A 17046-nucleotide genomic window follows, 5' to 3' on the forward strand; every position below is an offset into this window, starting at 1 on the left:
GATCCACCCGCCTCGACTTCCAAAGTGCTGGGATTACAGGCATGAGCCACCGCGCCCAGCTTCTCTTTTCTTTTTCTGCCTCATACCACCAGCCAGGAAAGTTTTCAGCTTTTTGGGACACATGTGATTAGGTTTTGCCTACACAGTAATCCCCCTACATTGAGGCCACTTGTGCCATAGAGCATAACACAATCACAGGGTGGAATCTCTTTACATTCTAAAATTCTAGTGGTTGGGACAGGGTATTCCCTGAGGGCCTGCTAACCCTTTTAAAAAATTCTCACTTATTGAACTTTTGTATTCTTCTTTTTCTTCCTTCCTTTATTTATTTATTTTTGAGATGGAGTTTTGCTCTTATTGCCCAGTCTGGAGTGCAATGGTGCGATCTCGGCTCGCTGCAAACTCCGCCTCCCTGATTCAAGCGATTCTCCTGCCTCAGCCTCCCAAGTAGCTGGGATTACAGGCATGTGACACCACGCCTGGCTAATTTTGTATTTTTTAGTAGAGATGGGGTTTCTCCATGTGGGTCAGGCTGGTCTCGAACTCCTGACCTCAGGTGATCCACCCACCTCAGCCTCCCAAAGTGCTGGGATTACAGGCATGAGCCACCATGCCTGGCCTCTTCCTTTAAACAAACAAACAAACAAACAAAAAAACCAAACTGTGTTTTCTGCCTTTGAATTTGACTTTAATCTCTATGAAGGGAGTAAATACATCATCTTGTTCACTGCCATATCTCCACACCTACCTTGGTGCTTGGTACATGAAAGGTGTTAACAGTATTTGTGAAATGTTTGAATAAGTGAGCAAAAGAATGGCCGGGCATAGTGGCTCATGCCTGTAATCCCAGCACTTTGGGAGGCCGAGGCAGGTGGATCACCTGAGGTCAGGAGTTCGAGACCAGCCTGGCCAACATGATGAAACCCTGTCTCTACTAAAAATACAAAAAAATTAGCCAGGCATGGTGGGGGGCGCCTGTAATCCCTACTCAGGAGGCTGAGGCAGGAGAATTGCTTGAACCCAGGAGGCAGAGGTTGCAGTGAGCCAAAGTCATGCCACTGCACTCCAGCCTAGGCGACAGAGTGAGACTCCGTCTCAAAACAAACAAACAATAAAAGAATGAATGGCAGAGAGAAAGCCTCACTCTAAATGACTCACACAGGTCCGGCCTATCGGTTCTCAATCAGATATGAGATTGACATTTTAAGATTCACAGGACTGACAGATTATATGAAAGCCACAAAACAGTGATGGGACCAAACTGGCATGGTTGGGAGACACACACTCCACAGGGAGGATAGGAGGTTTCAGAATACCAAACACTCATGAGCTGCCCAGCTGGGCATGGAACCAGGGACAAGCTCTTTGTTGGAACCATGTACTGTGGGTTAGCTTAAGGGTCTCAGGAAAGTTCCTTAACTTCTCCGAGATTCAGTTCTAACATCTTAAAGTGCAGACTATAACCTTCCACCCTTAAGGATCTGTTGCAAAAGAGTCATGACATAACAGGTGCCCCAGACCTGGCAGATAGAAGATGCTCGTGAAATGGTTTCCATATGGATCTGCCAAGTACAATAGAGGCAGCCAAATAAATACTGCTTCCTCTGTTCTTTAGATTCTTATAATCTACTTGGAGAAACAAGATATAAACACAATGAAACACAACAGAGAAAGCTAAGATTATATGCAATTGGCAGACATGGTAGACTGCTTGTGGGCTCCTAAGAATTTGTAAGAAAAGAAAATGATGAAAGTTGGCTCAAGTGATGGAGAAGCTTCCTGGAAGCATGAGACTTTTTATTTTAATTCAAAATTAAAATATTTTCATTGGAAAACATACATGAAAATATTGAGAAGCAAAAGTAAGACAAATACGCATAATACTATTACCAAAAGCAAATCATTGTTTAGGCTTGTTATATATTTTTCCACTTTGTTTTCTATGACTAAAAAGTAACTAAGAAAAATGACCCATAGGTCACATGTCACTTTTCTCTCTCTTTTTTTTTTTTTTTTTTGGACAGAGTCTCACTTTTTTGCCCAGGCCGGACTGCAGTGGCCTGATCTTGGCTCACTGCAAGCTCTGCCTCCTGGGTTCACACCATTCTCCTGCCTCAGCCTCCCGAGTAGCTGGGACTACAGGTGCCTGACACTGCACCTGGCTAATTTTTTTTGTATTTTTAGTAGAGACGGGTTTCACCGTGTTAGCCAGGATAGTCTCGATCTCCTGACCTCGTTATCCGCCCGCCTTGGCCTCCCAAAGTGCTGGGATTACAGGCGTGAGCCACTGCGCCCAGCCATCACTTTTCTCTTCTATATTGCCCTCAAGCTTTTTATCATATATGCTTTATTTTCCCTAAGGATGGATGGCAATTATTAAATAATCTTCTGGCGCTGGCCTATACTGTTGTTAGCAATTCGCACTCTTATTAGGAAAGTGATATGGCTTTGTCTGGGTCCCCATCCAAATCTCATCCTGAATTGTAGCTCCCATAATCCCCACATGTTGTGGGAGGGACCTTGTGAGAGGTAACTGAACCATGGAGGCAGGTTTTTCCCATGTTATTCTCGTGATAGTGAATAAGTCTCAAGAGATCTGATGGCTTTATAAAGGGCAGTTCCCCCGCACAGCTCTCTAGCCTGCTGCCACGTAAAAAGTGCCTTTGTTTTTCCTTTGCCTTCTGCCATGATTGTGAGGCCTCCCCAGCCATGTAGAACTGTGAGTCCATTAAACCTCTTTCCTTTATACATGACCCGGTCTCAGGTATGTCTTTATTAGCAGTGTGAGAACAGACTAAGATGGAAAAGAACTCCAGGATGAATTGAAGATCCTCGACAGAGTGCAGGGAAAGGGAACGTACGAAGCACAAGTTTTAGAAGGGTTTACAAAGATAGACAGGGAGGAATACTGCAAAGACTCCGATAGACCACACGACGGTTGCAAACCAGTGAATCCTGTGGGAAGGCTGGGTTGGGAGTGAAGCAAATGTAAAGTTCTCACAGAAACCACAGGCTGTGGAGCTGGAGAGAGGACTAGGAGCCACCAGGTTTTATTCCCTTGTTTTACCCATGAAGAACCGGCGACACAGAGAAGGAGAGAAGGCCCCGGCCCTTCTCAAGTGGGATGCTGACCTGGGTCTTGAGAACAGAATTCTTCTGCTCCATATCGTGCTGTCCTCACAAAGGCCTGGGGGAAGTTCCAGGCAACCAAACTGTACCTGGTTAAGGAGGGGAGAGGGAGGTTGGATGGAACCCCCACATGGATCTAACTCTCAGCTTCCAGTCGCTTTCACCAAGGCTCTGAATGAGAGGCCCCTCCCCTCCAGACCCACACCTCACCCTGCGTCAGATTTCCCCCATGTAGTCATGGCCCTTTGACCTCGAGGCCTGACTCCTCTCTGTTCACACCCCCGACACCACCCCTGCCATCTCTGATCTCTCCATTCTTGCATGCAGGACATTTTACACAACAACATGCCAATGGCCTTTGTCTTCCTCCCCTGAATCCCTTCAGCCCTTGTGTCTACAAGTCTGGGAGCTTCTGGAAGTCATGGGTCCTCTCTCGACTCGTGGACTTCCCACACCCAACACAGGGCCTGACATAGGCAAGTGCTCAGTGAACTGTAGGTGGCCTCTAGAAAACTGTACACCTTCTATTACGGTCTTTTATTAATTATATGGTGGTCTCCTAACCCCCAACCCTCAACCTGACCCAAAATGTAAGTTCCCTGAAGGAAGGAGCTGTTTCTGCTTTACTTACTGTTAAATGCCTAGAACAATGTGGTAATTGTTCCGCACTCCTCTAAATATGTTGAGTGAATGCATGAAAATGATCGTACACCTACCTATTTGACAGCGGCAAAGCACTGGAATTCCAACTGGCTCTTTATGAGTTTAGATTTTGTTTGTCTCAGGTTGATTATACAACTCCCCAGGGCAGGGGATATGTGGATCTCCCATAGCATCTAGCAAAATTGCCACGTGTATAGAAGCAGCTTAATATGTGCTAAGAATTTATTTCTATCAAATCATTAAGTGTTTGGTTTTTAACCTTCTCGGAGATCTATCAAAACCATCCCTCACGCACATTTCACAGAGATGAAAACTTTGGTAGGTTTCCGTAACATGACATCTTGTTTTTAAAATAATATACATGCTGCAATATTTTACTTGATAAAATTGCCTTCAGTTTTGTTGCATTATTCCTTTAAAGAGTAGAACAGATTACTTATAGTAACACTCCATTTATTTCTATAAGTTCATGTACCCACATCAATATCTAGCAAAAATATAAAATAAGGTTTACAATGTTTCTTGGGTTTTTGAAAACCTGATTCTTCCCATGTGGGGCAAATAACCACAGCTTCCTGAAACACTTGGTCTTGGAAAGTTGGGCCTGGTTCTGCACCTGGGCCCTGGGCGGCCAGCCTGGGTCTGCCCAGCCTGCCTGGATCAGCCATCCTGAGCTGGAACCTCCCGCAGCTGCATCGCACAGGAGGGCCCGGGCAAGCATGGACGCCTCAGTCTCAGAGCTTTCAGATAAAAGTGTCTGGGTGAGAACACCCAGTGATGACTACAAACTGAATAACTGTGTTTTCTCCAGGAAGCAGCACCGTAGGCTTCTCTGCCTTTGGCTTTAGTTGCCTAAAAGCCCTGTCACCCTGGTTTTCTTTAGGGAACAGGGGTGTGTTTGAAATGAAGATCTACTCAAACGGAGTCTGGTCAACCTCCTCCCTCCCCTACCCCACGCGATTCTCCCCCAACCACCCCCACCAGAGAGATGCTTGGAAAAAGTAAATCCAATCTCCTTCCCCACTCCCCCACCACACACACCCCACCCCCACCCCATGTGCTTAGAATGAAATAGAGAAGGCCAGGCCTCAGTGTTCCTTAGGCAAAGGCCCATCTGTTGAGGCAGGAGAATAGGGGCCTGGAGGCAGGGAACAGAAGGCCTACCCACAATGACTTCCTAGAACTAAAGCAAATGGAAGCACTTCCGCAATGATGGGAATGCAAATGGCTTTGTAACTTCTCTTCATCCTCTCCATTTACGTAGACCACACACACCAAATAGCATCCTCTCCATTTACATAGGTTGTGCATTCCGAGTGAATGACTTTGTAACTTCACTTCAGTCTCTTCATTTACGTAGAGCATACACCAAGGAACCAGTGGGAAACCTCTAGAGTATGGAAACCTCAGAAAATTCTGTAACTGGGGCTCTTGAACCACTGTGCTTAGGCTGCTCCCACACTGTGGAGTGTACTTTTGTTTCAAATAAATCTATGCTTTTGCTTTCCTCCATTTGTGCATTTTGTCCAATTCTTTGTTCAAGACACCAAGAACCTGGACACCTTCAATCGGTAACACTGTGGTGGGTTCCCCACAGTGCAGCTGCAGCCACCATGGTCTCCTCGCCTTGCCTCCAACCAGGTAGCCCCACTTTGGGTTCTGCTACCGGGTTTCTGCTGTCAACCCTCTGGCTGGAGCCCTCCTCAGGGGTCCTGTTCTCTCCCTGAGGTCAAAGGCCCTCCTCAGGGAGAACTTCACAGCCACCCCTCCACACTAGCCACACCTCTCTCTGTTCCCTGCAGGGGTTTTCCATTCTTCAAGGCCCTTAGAGCTGTCTGACTATGGATCTTTTATGTATATGTTAATTATTTGTCTCATCCACCAGAAAAAGGTCCAGGAGGGCAGGAAATTCTGTCACTTCCAGGTCCCCAGTGCCCAGGACAGCACCTGTCCCAGAGGAAGGAAGAACTACTGCATGACTTAGATTTAATCATTGACTTATGTCTCCTCCTAGGACTCCTTAACTTCTCAAGAAAAGAAAGCAACATCATAATATCTATAACTACGGTCATTGGTTAAGTGCCAGATACACGTCCAGACTTTCACTCGCATCCGTGTGAAGAGACCACCAAATAGACTTTGTGTGAGCAACAAGGCTGTTTATTTCACCTGGGTGCAGGTGGGCTGAGTCCGAAAAGAGAGTCAGTGAAGGGACATAGGGATGGGTCCTTTTTATAGGATTTGGGTAGGTAAAGGAAAATTAGTCAAAGGGGGTTGTTCTCTGGCAGGCAGGGGCAGGGGTCACAAGGTGCTCAGTGGGGGAGCTTTTGAGCCAGGATGAGCCAGGAGAAGGAATTTCATAAGGTAATGTCATCAGTTAAGGCAGGAACAGGCCATTTTCACTTCTTTTGTGATTCTTCAGTTACTTCAGGCCATCTGGATGTCTACGTGCAGGTCACAGGGGATACGATGGCTTAGCTTGGGCTCAGAGGCCTGACACAGACATCATGTGTCTTATTTATAATGTGCTCCATACCTGGCAGGATGATGATAACATCCTTGTTTTGCGAATATGGAAATGAAGGCTTGGGGTGGTTAAAGAACTTTCCAGAGTTGCTCAACTGGAAGGGTGAGAACCTGACTTCTAATCTACGTCTGTTTTCTAGAGTTGTGCACTGTCATCTCTATTTCAGCCTGAAAAATGACTTAAAATCTTCCTTTTTAGCACTAAGATTCTCTGATTTCTGAGAAGTTAGTTGCGACTATTGCCTGAAAAATCAAATTCTGGTTTCCTGGCTAATCAGAATCTCCTTCCTACTTGGTCTCACCCCATGTAGCATTTAAAACAATTCAGCCAAAAAGACAGTGCCATTAGCTGATGGCAGGACCCAGCTAAAGCCACTTAATTCCCAAGTCCGGTTCTTCCCTTGTTCAGGGTTCCCATGCCCTGGGCTTCCCTATTTTTGAAGTTGAATCAGTTACATCAACAACTCCTTCCCTTTATTGATTCCCTTCCTTCTATGATTCCTGGGCATCCTAGGGGTGGCATGACTGTTCATGCCAAGGGATCTTCCCTGTCATTGCCCTACATCATCTTAGCTGGCAACATCCCAATTTATAAACTTCCATTTCACAGATAAGGAGAATCCGAGGTTAGTTTATTCTGTCTTAGAGCTAAGAAAAAGCTGAGATTTTGAAATCAATCCCTAATTTTGAAATCAATCAAGTGGCATGCAGTGATCAAAGATAGCCAGAAGTAACATCAATAAAATTAACAACGATATGTTCAGGAATATATTATTTGTGGGCAAAAATATATTCCCAAGAATGTTCAGCTCAGCATTGTTTATAAGAGTAAAAACTGGCAATAATCAAATGTCCAACACTAGGGGATTGCTTAAACAAATAACCATAAATCATTTAAATTGTGACATAGGGGTAATATTCATGACTATGGAGAGATGCCCATGATATATTGTTAAATTGGAAAAAAAAAAAAAACAAAGCAGACTGGTAAAGGCGGATCCTCCATTTATCTTTCCAAGAATCCTTGCTGAAGTAATTATTTTTGGTAGCTTTCTTGACATTTTCTATGCATTCAAAGATGTTTAGTCTGGTACAGACACAGACACATCCTTTTGTGTAAAATAGAGACAGACTGTCTATACATCCTATTCTGCAGCATGATTTTTTAAATACCTAACAATATATCTTGGGCACCTGTCAATGTTGATTCATTTAGATCTACCTTATCCTGCTAATGGTCACCTGGTATTCTATTTGTCTGTACTTTCTTTCTGCTGATATTCTGTGTCCACTGTATGCCAGTATGCCAGATACCATGCTAGGCAGAGCTTCACTAAGCTTGATATGTGGGAGTACTGCAGTTTTCTTCATGATTGCTTAGCTGATAGATGGTTATTCCCATTTTTTTAAACGTGCTTCCATAAACAACTTTATGTACACACACACACACACACACACACACATCACTCTGCTGTGTATCTATGTTTGTGTATACTGGGGTGGAATGGGAAGTAGGGGACTTCCAAGAAGTGGCCCCAGGTGGTCAAAGGGTGTGCACAGCATAAATTTTCATAGATAAATAGATAGATAGATTTGTCTTAGATATCTTAAATGTTAAAGGTCAACAAAGAAATATGGACTTTGTCCTTGGCAGGGGAAAAGCCACACAGAGGCTTTGGAGCTGTGATGCTGATTTATAAACTGATGTTTTGGGAGAGAAGAGGAAGTGAAAGAGCCACATGTGTGGAGCATCTCTCATTTGCTCAGTGCTTTCTTAGGTTGTTACAGTCGGTCCTCACATCTCCTCTGTCGTTGCTTGGAAGACATGTGATGGGTGCTCCATGAACATGCTTGAAATGAATGGATGAGTGGATACACGATAGGCACTCTGATCCCCAAGGTCAAGGTGAGAAAATTGATGTGGGGAGAGGTTGAAGGCTCGCTTGACACCTCACTGCCAGGTGCGCTGCGCCCAGAGGTTGATCTGTGTCCATAGCAGCAACTTGGAGGGTGAGGAGACTGGGGCCAGGAGGCCAGTGAGGACGGGCTTGGAGGATTGCATCCTATGATGGACACCTGTAGAGCGAGAGCTGGAAAAGCAGGACAGAGAAATAATAATGTCTGAACTTTCCAGAGACAGTCCTGGCTACATGGCGTGGCATTATCCGTCCCTGTTATTCAAGAAAAACAAATCCACTTTCCTAAATTACATGCCTGTTGTCTGTATTATAGGAATTACATGTCCTCCCCCATCTGCTCTGCAAACATCCATTGTCCCAGCCCTCTGGCTTAGCAGTATCAGTTATTTGGACAAACTGCCTGTGCTCACATGTCCGGCCTGGCTTTGCAGTCACTTACCTTTTACTGAGGGGTGGGAAAGCCTCCCGACAAATATTTGCAGAGTGAAAGTAAACTCAGGTGGGAGGTTGCAATGCCTGGATGATCCCAGACCTCAGGCTCCCTGGGCAAGGAAGGGGTTAGTTAGAAGGGGCCTCACTCTGCTTCCAAGGATTAAGAACGTGGCCACCACACAGAGTCTCAGAGAGAAATGTTTAAGTCAGAACAACATCCTTTGAAGGATACAGGATAGGGAGCTAAGAGACTTATTTTTGAATCCCTGTGCTGCCATTTACCTGGGTATGTGACTTTAGACAATATATCCACTGTCTCTGATCCCACATCATGGCACCTGGAATATGGGTTCAAAGATGCTAACTCTTACAATGTAGATTCCAAATACAAATGGAATCCCCTATGGCAAATTAGCCACAAGTCCTGGCACTTGTGCTCAAAACAGTAAGTGCTCAAAACAGTTAGTTACAGCTCTCTTAGAGAGCTAGACAGTCTTAGAAGAGTGATCTGCATACGGGGTGCATGCAACCCTTGGCGAGAGGGTGAAGATACACATGGGCACAGAGAGAAAATGCAGGGCAACCCCAAGCCAACACGTGCGCAAGGGCGACTCGATGGATGATCGGTGTCCACTCAGCCCAGCCCCTGCCCTTAGACAAAGCACCTATAATTCCTGCCCTCTTTGGGGTTGGGATTAGATGTGTACTAGGAAATGATTGTCGGCCTCACGAAGGTCTAGACTTTCTGTTTGTGCTCGGTCAGTTGGATATAAGTTTCACTATCTTTTTCCCTTTTGCTTTTTTATGATATTTCAGACCAATTAAAAAATTGCTTTTCTTTAACTTTTACAAGACCCCATATTTCACGTGATCAAAATTTTTGAGCCCCAGCTGATCGCCTTATGGCAGTTTTTTTTAATTGCATTTGACTATCTTTTTATTTTTATTTTTTTAATTTTTTATTTATTTATTTATTTTTTGAGACGGAGTCTCACTCTGTTGCCCAGGCTGGAGTGCAGTGGCGCGATCTCGGCTCACTGCAAGCTCCGCCTCCCGGTTCACGCCATTCTCCTGCCTCAGCCTCCCGAGTAGCTGGGACTACAGGCACCTGCCACCACGCCCGGCTAATTTTTTGTATTTTTAATAGAGATGGGGTTTCACCGTGTTAGCCAGGATGGTCTCGATCTCCTGACCTCGTAATCCGCCCGCCTCAGGGCTCCCAAATTGCTGGGATTACAGGCGTGAGCCACCGCACCCGGCCTGACTTTCTTTTTATTTTTTATAACAACTTTCAAGTTTTTATTTGTGAGTACATCTTATACAAAATATATTAGCATTTAGAGACATACTCGTGCATACTTTATAAAATAAAATACATTCACTGGGATATACGCTCCATATTTTTCTACACAAATAAGGCTTCTTTTGGGGAACGCTGTGCTGGAACATCAGAGCTAGAAGAGACCTTAGCAACTCCAGGCAATTCACTGTCCAACTTTAACAGATCTTGGATTTGGCAGAGATACCCCGAAGGTGCTGGCGCAGAGGTCTGGGGTGAAGCCCAGTCATCTGCTCTTTGACAAAGTCTCTGCATGGCTCTGAAGCGTGTGTCCTTGGACCACAGCACCTGACACTGTGAACCAGGGCTTTGTCTGGGTTTGCAAAGGGAAGGTCCTGGCCTTCTTCCTTTCTCCAGGCTCTGTGGCCCTGGGATGTCCTTCAGGCTGTCCCCCTTATCTAACCTACTGCCATTTGCCTTCTCAAATGTCCTCTTTAGTGACACCATTGATGTTTCCCAGAGGATCGACTGTCTTTCCCTCCTGGGTAACTACTGTTTATGAAAAATAAACTTTCTTGATAATCAAAGATCTAAACTTAAGGAATTATCCCTCTCCCTTGTCACTACTATGAGGTTTTTTGCTATTTATTTGTGTGTCTCTTTTGTTGGTGGTCCCAGAATTTGTCTGGTCTTTAGAATCACCTTGGAACATTTCAGAGAGATTCCAAGTCCCCACCCCAGAGGTTACAATTTAGAAGATCTGATCTACTTAATCCTCTCAACAACCCTAATTTGGAGGCTCAGGGTAGTTAAGACACTCATCCAAGTTCCAACAGCTGGAAAGTGGCCAATCCAAAATTCAAGCTTGCATCTGAGTCTTATGAGTCTTTTCATACACCAGGAGGCCACACACACCATAAGGAGGGAGTTTCACTACAAGAAAAAAAAAAAAAGTCAGCTGGGCGCGGTGGCTCACGCCTGTAATCCCAACACTTTGGCAGAGGTGGGTGGATCACTTGAGGTCAGGAGTTTGAGACTACCCTGGCCAACATGGTAAAACCCCATCTCTACTAAACAACAACGGCAACAAAAAATTAGCCAGGTGTGATGGAGGGTGCCTATAGTCCCAGCTACTCAGGAGACTGAGGCAGGAGCATCACTTGAATCTGGGAGGTGGAGGTTGCAGTGAGCCGAGTTCATGCCACTCCAGCCTGGGTGACAGAGCGAGACTCCGTCTCAAAAGAAAAAAAAAAAAGAAAGGAAAGAAAACGAAAAAAAAAAAAAAAGTGGCTGTAAGACACCTGAGAGTGGTTGGCCCCAGTGTCAGCACTGGAGTAGCAGATAAGACCAAGTCTCAGTGTGAGTGAGCACCAGGATGCCTTTGGAGCTGAAATCCCTTCTGTCTTAAGTTAGGGGCAGACTCAAGGTCAGTGCTGATCCCAGGCTGCAAAGAGGTCAGGGACTATGGGAGAGACAGGTTGGGGCTGGAACAGGCAGGCTGGGGAAAATGGCAGAGGATGCTTCCTTGCTGTCCTGACTCAACCAAGAGCAGAGGGCCAGTCAGATGGGGGAGAAGGAAAGAAGAAGGAGAGGGGGTAGTTTTAAGGGATGACCAAACAGATTTGGTTAGAGGTCGAACAAATGAAAGGCTTCCAATCTGGGAGAAAAAGCAGTGCTGGAAAAGATCTTTGAAGCAAAGTCAACAGCTCTGCTCCAAAGTGGGCCCTTGAGAGAATTTCCCAGGCCAGCTGCCCTGCGAGTCCCCACCTGCTCCCCGCCCCTCCCAAGGCCCGGCCTACCCCAGCTCAGCCTTCTATGCCCACAGCCCGGTTTCCTCTCCAACATAAGCACCTTTCTTTTTCATGCACCCAAGATGCTCTAATAGGTCACCCTGGGAAACGCCCTTCAGATTCAAAGCCAGTAGGATGAGGCCAAGGCCAGAGGGCAGGAGCCGTGGGAAAGCAGAGGCCCCAGGCACCAAAGGGTGGGCACCAGCTCTTATGCTCACGGCGAGACATGCCCCCTTCTTTTCCCCGTACTTAAAGGCGCCCTTCTTTCTCCGGGTACAATACAGTGAATACGGCCGGGATTCCAGGCTGAGTGGGACATTCTTGCATTGTGTCAGCCATAATGAGGGGCTTTGGTGGGCCACGGGCCTCCCAGCATGAGACTTCACATGGCTAAAGAGACTTTGTTGGGGAGGGGGCAGGGGTTTCTGGGCCTTTCTCAGAAAACAGGGAAAAAGGCAGCCTCTGCCCTCAGAGCAGACCCTTAGAGAACACTGGGCCCGAGGCAGCCTCCGAGAAAAGCCCCTCCTGTGGGCGGCTTGCCAGCCCTGCAGAGCCTGAACCAGGGCCACATGGGGCCAGGGGCCACGACCAGGAAGGTGGACATATGAGCAACTGTCACTCGTTCACACAGCGCCCCGCTCCTGGGCTCAGGTTCCCTATCTGTAAAACGAGAGTGTTAGAGGAAAACGCTCCAAGCTCCCTTTCAACTTTAAGATATTCTTTCTGGGACCGGCTACGAACCAGTCCCAGACTTGGGGCAAGTGGCTCGCACATTCAGGGTGTCTTGTTCAAAAAGCAGGATAAAGGTGCTGGTACTGAAATATCAAGTTTTTCCCTTTCTTCCACAATCTCTGTCTTTCTCTCTCAAGTTATCAGGCTTTATTTTTTTTTTATTTTTTATTTTTTCTGAGGCGGAGTCTCGCTGTCGCCCAGGCTGGAGTGCAGTGGCGCAATCTCGGCTCACTGCAAGCTCTGCCTCCTGGGTTCACACCATTCTCCTGCCTCAGCCTTCCGAGTAGCTGGGACTACAAGGCACCCGCCACCACGTCCAGCTATTTTTTTTGTATTTTTAGTAGAGATGGGGTTTCACCGTGTTAGCCAGGATGGTCTTAATCTCCTGACCTCGTGATCCACCCGCCTCAGCCTCCCAAAGTGCTGGGATTACAGGCATGAGCCACCGTGCCCGGCCTGTTATCAGGGTTTTTATATAGTATTTAATATTGTTCTAAGTAAAGAGAAATTAGAATTTTACATTACTAGCATAAGTGTTATTGTCCATTATTATATTGCGTAATGCCAATTTTAAATGCAAATAAGGCCCTTTAACTCATATACAGAATTACCAAGACCACACAGTTTGTATTTCATAGCTTGCTACTCTATGCGAATGTATTTTGGTCTGACCAGGCAGTGGAAGTGCGACCCAAAAGTAACTCAGCTGTTTCTATTTCCCTTCGTGGTCTGCACACATTCCATAACACTCTCCACCTCTGATTTCCGGCCTGCTGACCAGCAAGGAAGGACTGACGGGAAAGGAACTGTGGGTTCCCTCATCTAATCTTTGACTTCTGTATCATATTTTCAGCATAATTAGGTGACCCCCACAGAGAAATAACAAGAGCGAGAAATGATATGATAGGGATCCCTTGGCTGTTCATGTTTCTATTGCCTTCTTTTCATGTTTGGAGCAAGTTCTGGTTCCAAAGGAAAAGTGGTGTCTCAGGGCCATCCGTGCCTCCCGTAGCCAGTTCTAGAAGTGGGGTGCTTTGCTTGTGCAGCCTTTCAGCCTCACTCACGCCTGGAGCTCAGGGACTGCAGTGCTGTGCTCCTAGAGCCTTGAGTAATATGCAAATGAGAAGCAAGGGGAGCCAGGTGTGGTGGCTCATGCCTGTAATCCCAGCACTTGGGGAGGCCGAGGCGGGCGGATCACGAGGTCAAGAGATCGAGACCATCCTGGCCAACATGGTGAAACCCCACCGCTACAAAAATTCAAAAATTAGCCGGGCATGGTGGTGTGTGCCTCTAGTCCCAGCTACTCGGGAGGCTGAGGCAGGAGAATCGCTTGAACCCAGGAGGTGGAGGCTGCAGTGAGCCGAGATCACGCCACTGCACTCCAGCCTGGCGGCAGAGCCACACTCCGTCTCACAAAAAACAACAACAACAACAACAACAACAACAAAAACAGAAAAGTAAGGGGAGAGGCTGAAATGTGGGCAGATCTGTGTTCACTTGCATGCTCCATTGACTTAGCAGACTTTACTTGCAAGATGCAAGTTTAATGACAACACTGGTAAGCATTGCCAATGATGGCAGAGTATTCAACCAAGTAAGAGCCCCTCTAGGCATGGGCAGCTCTGTGTGATGGCCTTGAGACCACCCTGCTGCCGCTCCCAGTGCTGAACTACAGCCTTCCCCGCAGGCTGATACAGCAGACACTCACACATCTACCTCTGCTGGATGACTTGGGGCAAGTGGCTTGCACATTCTGAACTTCCGTTTCCTCATCTGGAAAATAAAGCTAGTACTGGGAAATAGTCATTATTTTTACAAGGATTGCATTCAATTAAAATATCTAGAACATACTGCAGCTCTTACTTTAATAAGATAAGAAATCCTCTCCAGGTGGGTAGGAGTGACCTACAGCAAGGAGTCATGGACTGGAGAAATGCCTGGAGTCCACACGGCAGAGGAGCTTCCAAATATTTGGTTTAGGACAGAGTCAGACAGTCATATAGCCTCCAGTCGCAGACAGGAGCTCAAGTATTGAACAGGAAACTGAGGCAGAAATTCCAATTCTGAACAAGATGGAGGCGACAGGGCACGGATTTGGCATGCAGATACCCCGGGCTCCCTCCGTCTCCATCCCCTCCTCCCCATCCCTGCTTTTCCATCCCTGTCTCAGATTCCAGGCAGGAGGCAGTTGGTTTCCAGACTCCTGTACTGGGGAAAGTGTTCATCTCCAGCCGGGGGTAGTGGCTCACATCATTAAACAGCCTGTAATCCCAGCACTTTGGGAGGCCTGAGGTCATGAGTTTGAGACCAGTCTGGCCAACATGTTGAAACCCATCTCTACTAAAAATACAAAAAATTAGCCAGGGGTTGTGGCGCACGCCTGTAATCCCAGTTACTCGGGAGACTGAGACAGGAGAATCACTTGAACCCAGGAGATGGAGGTTGCGGTGAGCCGAGATCACGCCATTGCACTCCAGCCTGGGCAAAAAGAGTGAAACTCCATCTTAAAAAAAAAAAAAAAGAAAGAAAGAAAAGAAAGAGTTCATCTCCTCAATCTCCTCCCTGTCAGAAATGGGTCAGAGAAGTATTTTCAAAACTATCTCCGAGATATAAATAGATGTTTCATGAAAAAAGAAGGAAGAGGATGAAGGGAAGAAAAAGAAACGGAGGGAGAGGAAGAGGAGGAGGGAGAAGGGGGAGGAGAGAAGAAAATCAATGACAACAACATGACGATTTGAGAAATACCAAGTTAAACACATTTCAACAGGTTCTTCATAATGGAACATGAAACATCATTAATATACGCCCAGGCATGTCACTCTCCAGGCAGTATTTCCTATACTTATTTCTGCAGGGAGCGGTTTTCCATAAAGCACTGTGCAGAGCACAGCCTAACAATTCAGACACCATGGAGATCTGATGAGACTGTGCTGGTGTAGATGTAGTATTTGTGACTGCCAGGTAGAGGGGCAGGAGAGGGCTGCAAGCTCCTCCCAGTGCCTCTTGAAGGAACCCAGAGCTTTGAGACCATGAGAAGGAAAAGGCATGGGTTAGAGACATGCATGCAGCTGCTCCTGAGGAAGGACACTGGCCCAAAGGCCGCACCTCCCTGCTGCTGTGTTGCAGATGGGCATTGACCTTCCACAGAAGCCAGCTATGCAAAGACACAAAACGACGGTCTGCAGCGCATTCCAGGAGGGCCACTTCTAGCTCCCATGCCCCTGATAGAAGTCAGAAAGACCCACTGCCCAAGGCCAATCACATCTCACAACCTCAGCCTTCCCGGCTTTCCTGGGATGCAGCCCTGCTTCCCCAGAAGTTTGATGCACAAACAGTATATTGCACGCCACAGCCATTCTCTCCAAATCTCCTCTTGTTCACTGGGCAGGAGGAGTAACTACTCGTGAACCACTCAATCTTCTCTTGGAAGGTACTGTTATCAACAAAAAGAACCCAAGGATCACATACCAGGAAGGCGATTTAGGTGATTTTGCAGCAATGCTGTTCACTGAATCCCTCTTTTCAAAAATCCACCTTCTCTGTTCCGTGGGAACCCAGGGAACTGCATGAATGAGCACTCAACACTCTAAACGCAGGTCCAGAACTTGCAGGTGATTTCATAAGATCGCTGCCCCTCTCTGAGCCTCAGATTCTGTATGTAGAAAATCAAAGTCCCAGAGGTTGGCACTTCCTTCACATAAGTAAGAAGCTAATACGGAAAAGCAGTCCGAGCTGCTTCCTTTTGCTCGGACACCAAGGGAAAGAACCTTGAACCTATTAATGGAACCTCCGGGGAGACAGATTTCGGCTCAGAAGAAGAAAGCACTTTCTAATTATGATGTCCTGGGAAGGGTTTGAGCAAGGGATCACAGACAGCTAGGCACAGATCCTGGATTTAGAGTCTGATCAATTTTTATCTGAATTCCAGCATTTTCACCTTCTTAGCTGTGTAACTGAGGGCAATTTACTCAACAACTCTACGCCTCCAGTCCTTGTCTGTAAAATGTAGATTGCAATCAGTTAATTTGCTTATTCATCCATCATCATTAATTCACAGTGTTTGTTCTGCTACACACATGAGCACCACGTAAGAACAGCAGCATCCCACCGGGGGTAAAGCCCTTGCAAGGAAAGTGCCTGACGCCATGTGACAGATGACAGGCGCCTAGTAAAAGCCGACTGGTTATTACTTTTCAGTGGATGGAGCTGCCTCCAGAGGGAGTGAGCTGCCCCAGGAAGGCCAGGTAAGCTCTGAGGAAGGATGTGGAGGAGGGGACTCTGGCATCAGGCAGAGAACTGTTCCTGCTTGGGGGCCCCTGGGGTCTCTGCTGGCCACCCAGGAGAGGCTCATCTGGGACTGTGGCTCAGCCTCCCAGAATGGAGCTCTTTCCCCGGACCCACACAAAAAGCCAAGGAAAGTGCTAAGGGGACACATGGGCTGAGCAGGGCAGCAGCGAGACAAAGAGCCTTCCAAGAGGCAGCCACAAAATGGGCATTTCTAGGCCTCGGGGCAGCGACCGGCGCCTCCGCAGGGGCTGATTTCTGACGGAAGTGGGCCCTCTGGCGGGCGGCGGGG

Source organism: Pan troglodytes, chromosome 7 (assembly GCF_028858775.2).
Source record: "Pan troglodytes isolate AG18354 chromosome 7, NHGRI_mPanTro3-v2.0_pri, whole genome shotgun sequence".
Taxonomy (NCBI): domain Eukaryota; kingdom Metazoa; phylum Chordata; class Mammalia; order Primates; family Hominidae; genus Pan; species Pan troglodytes.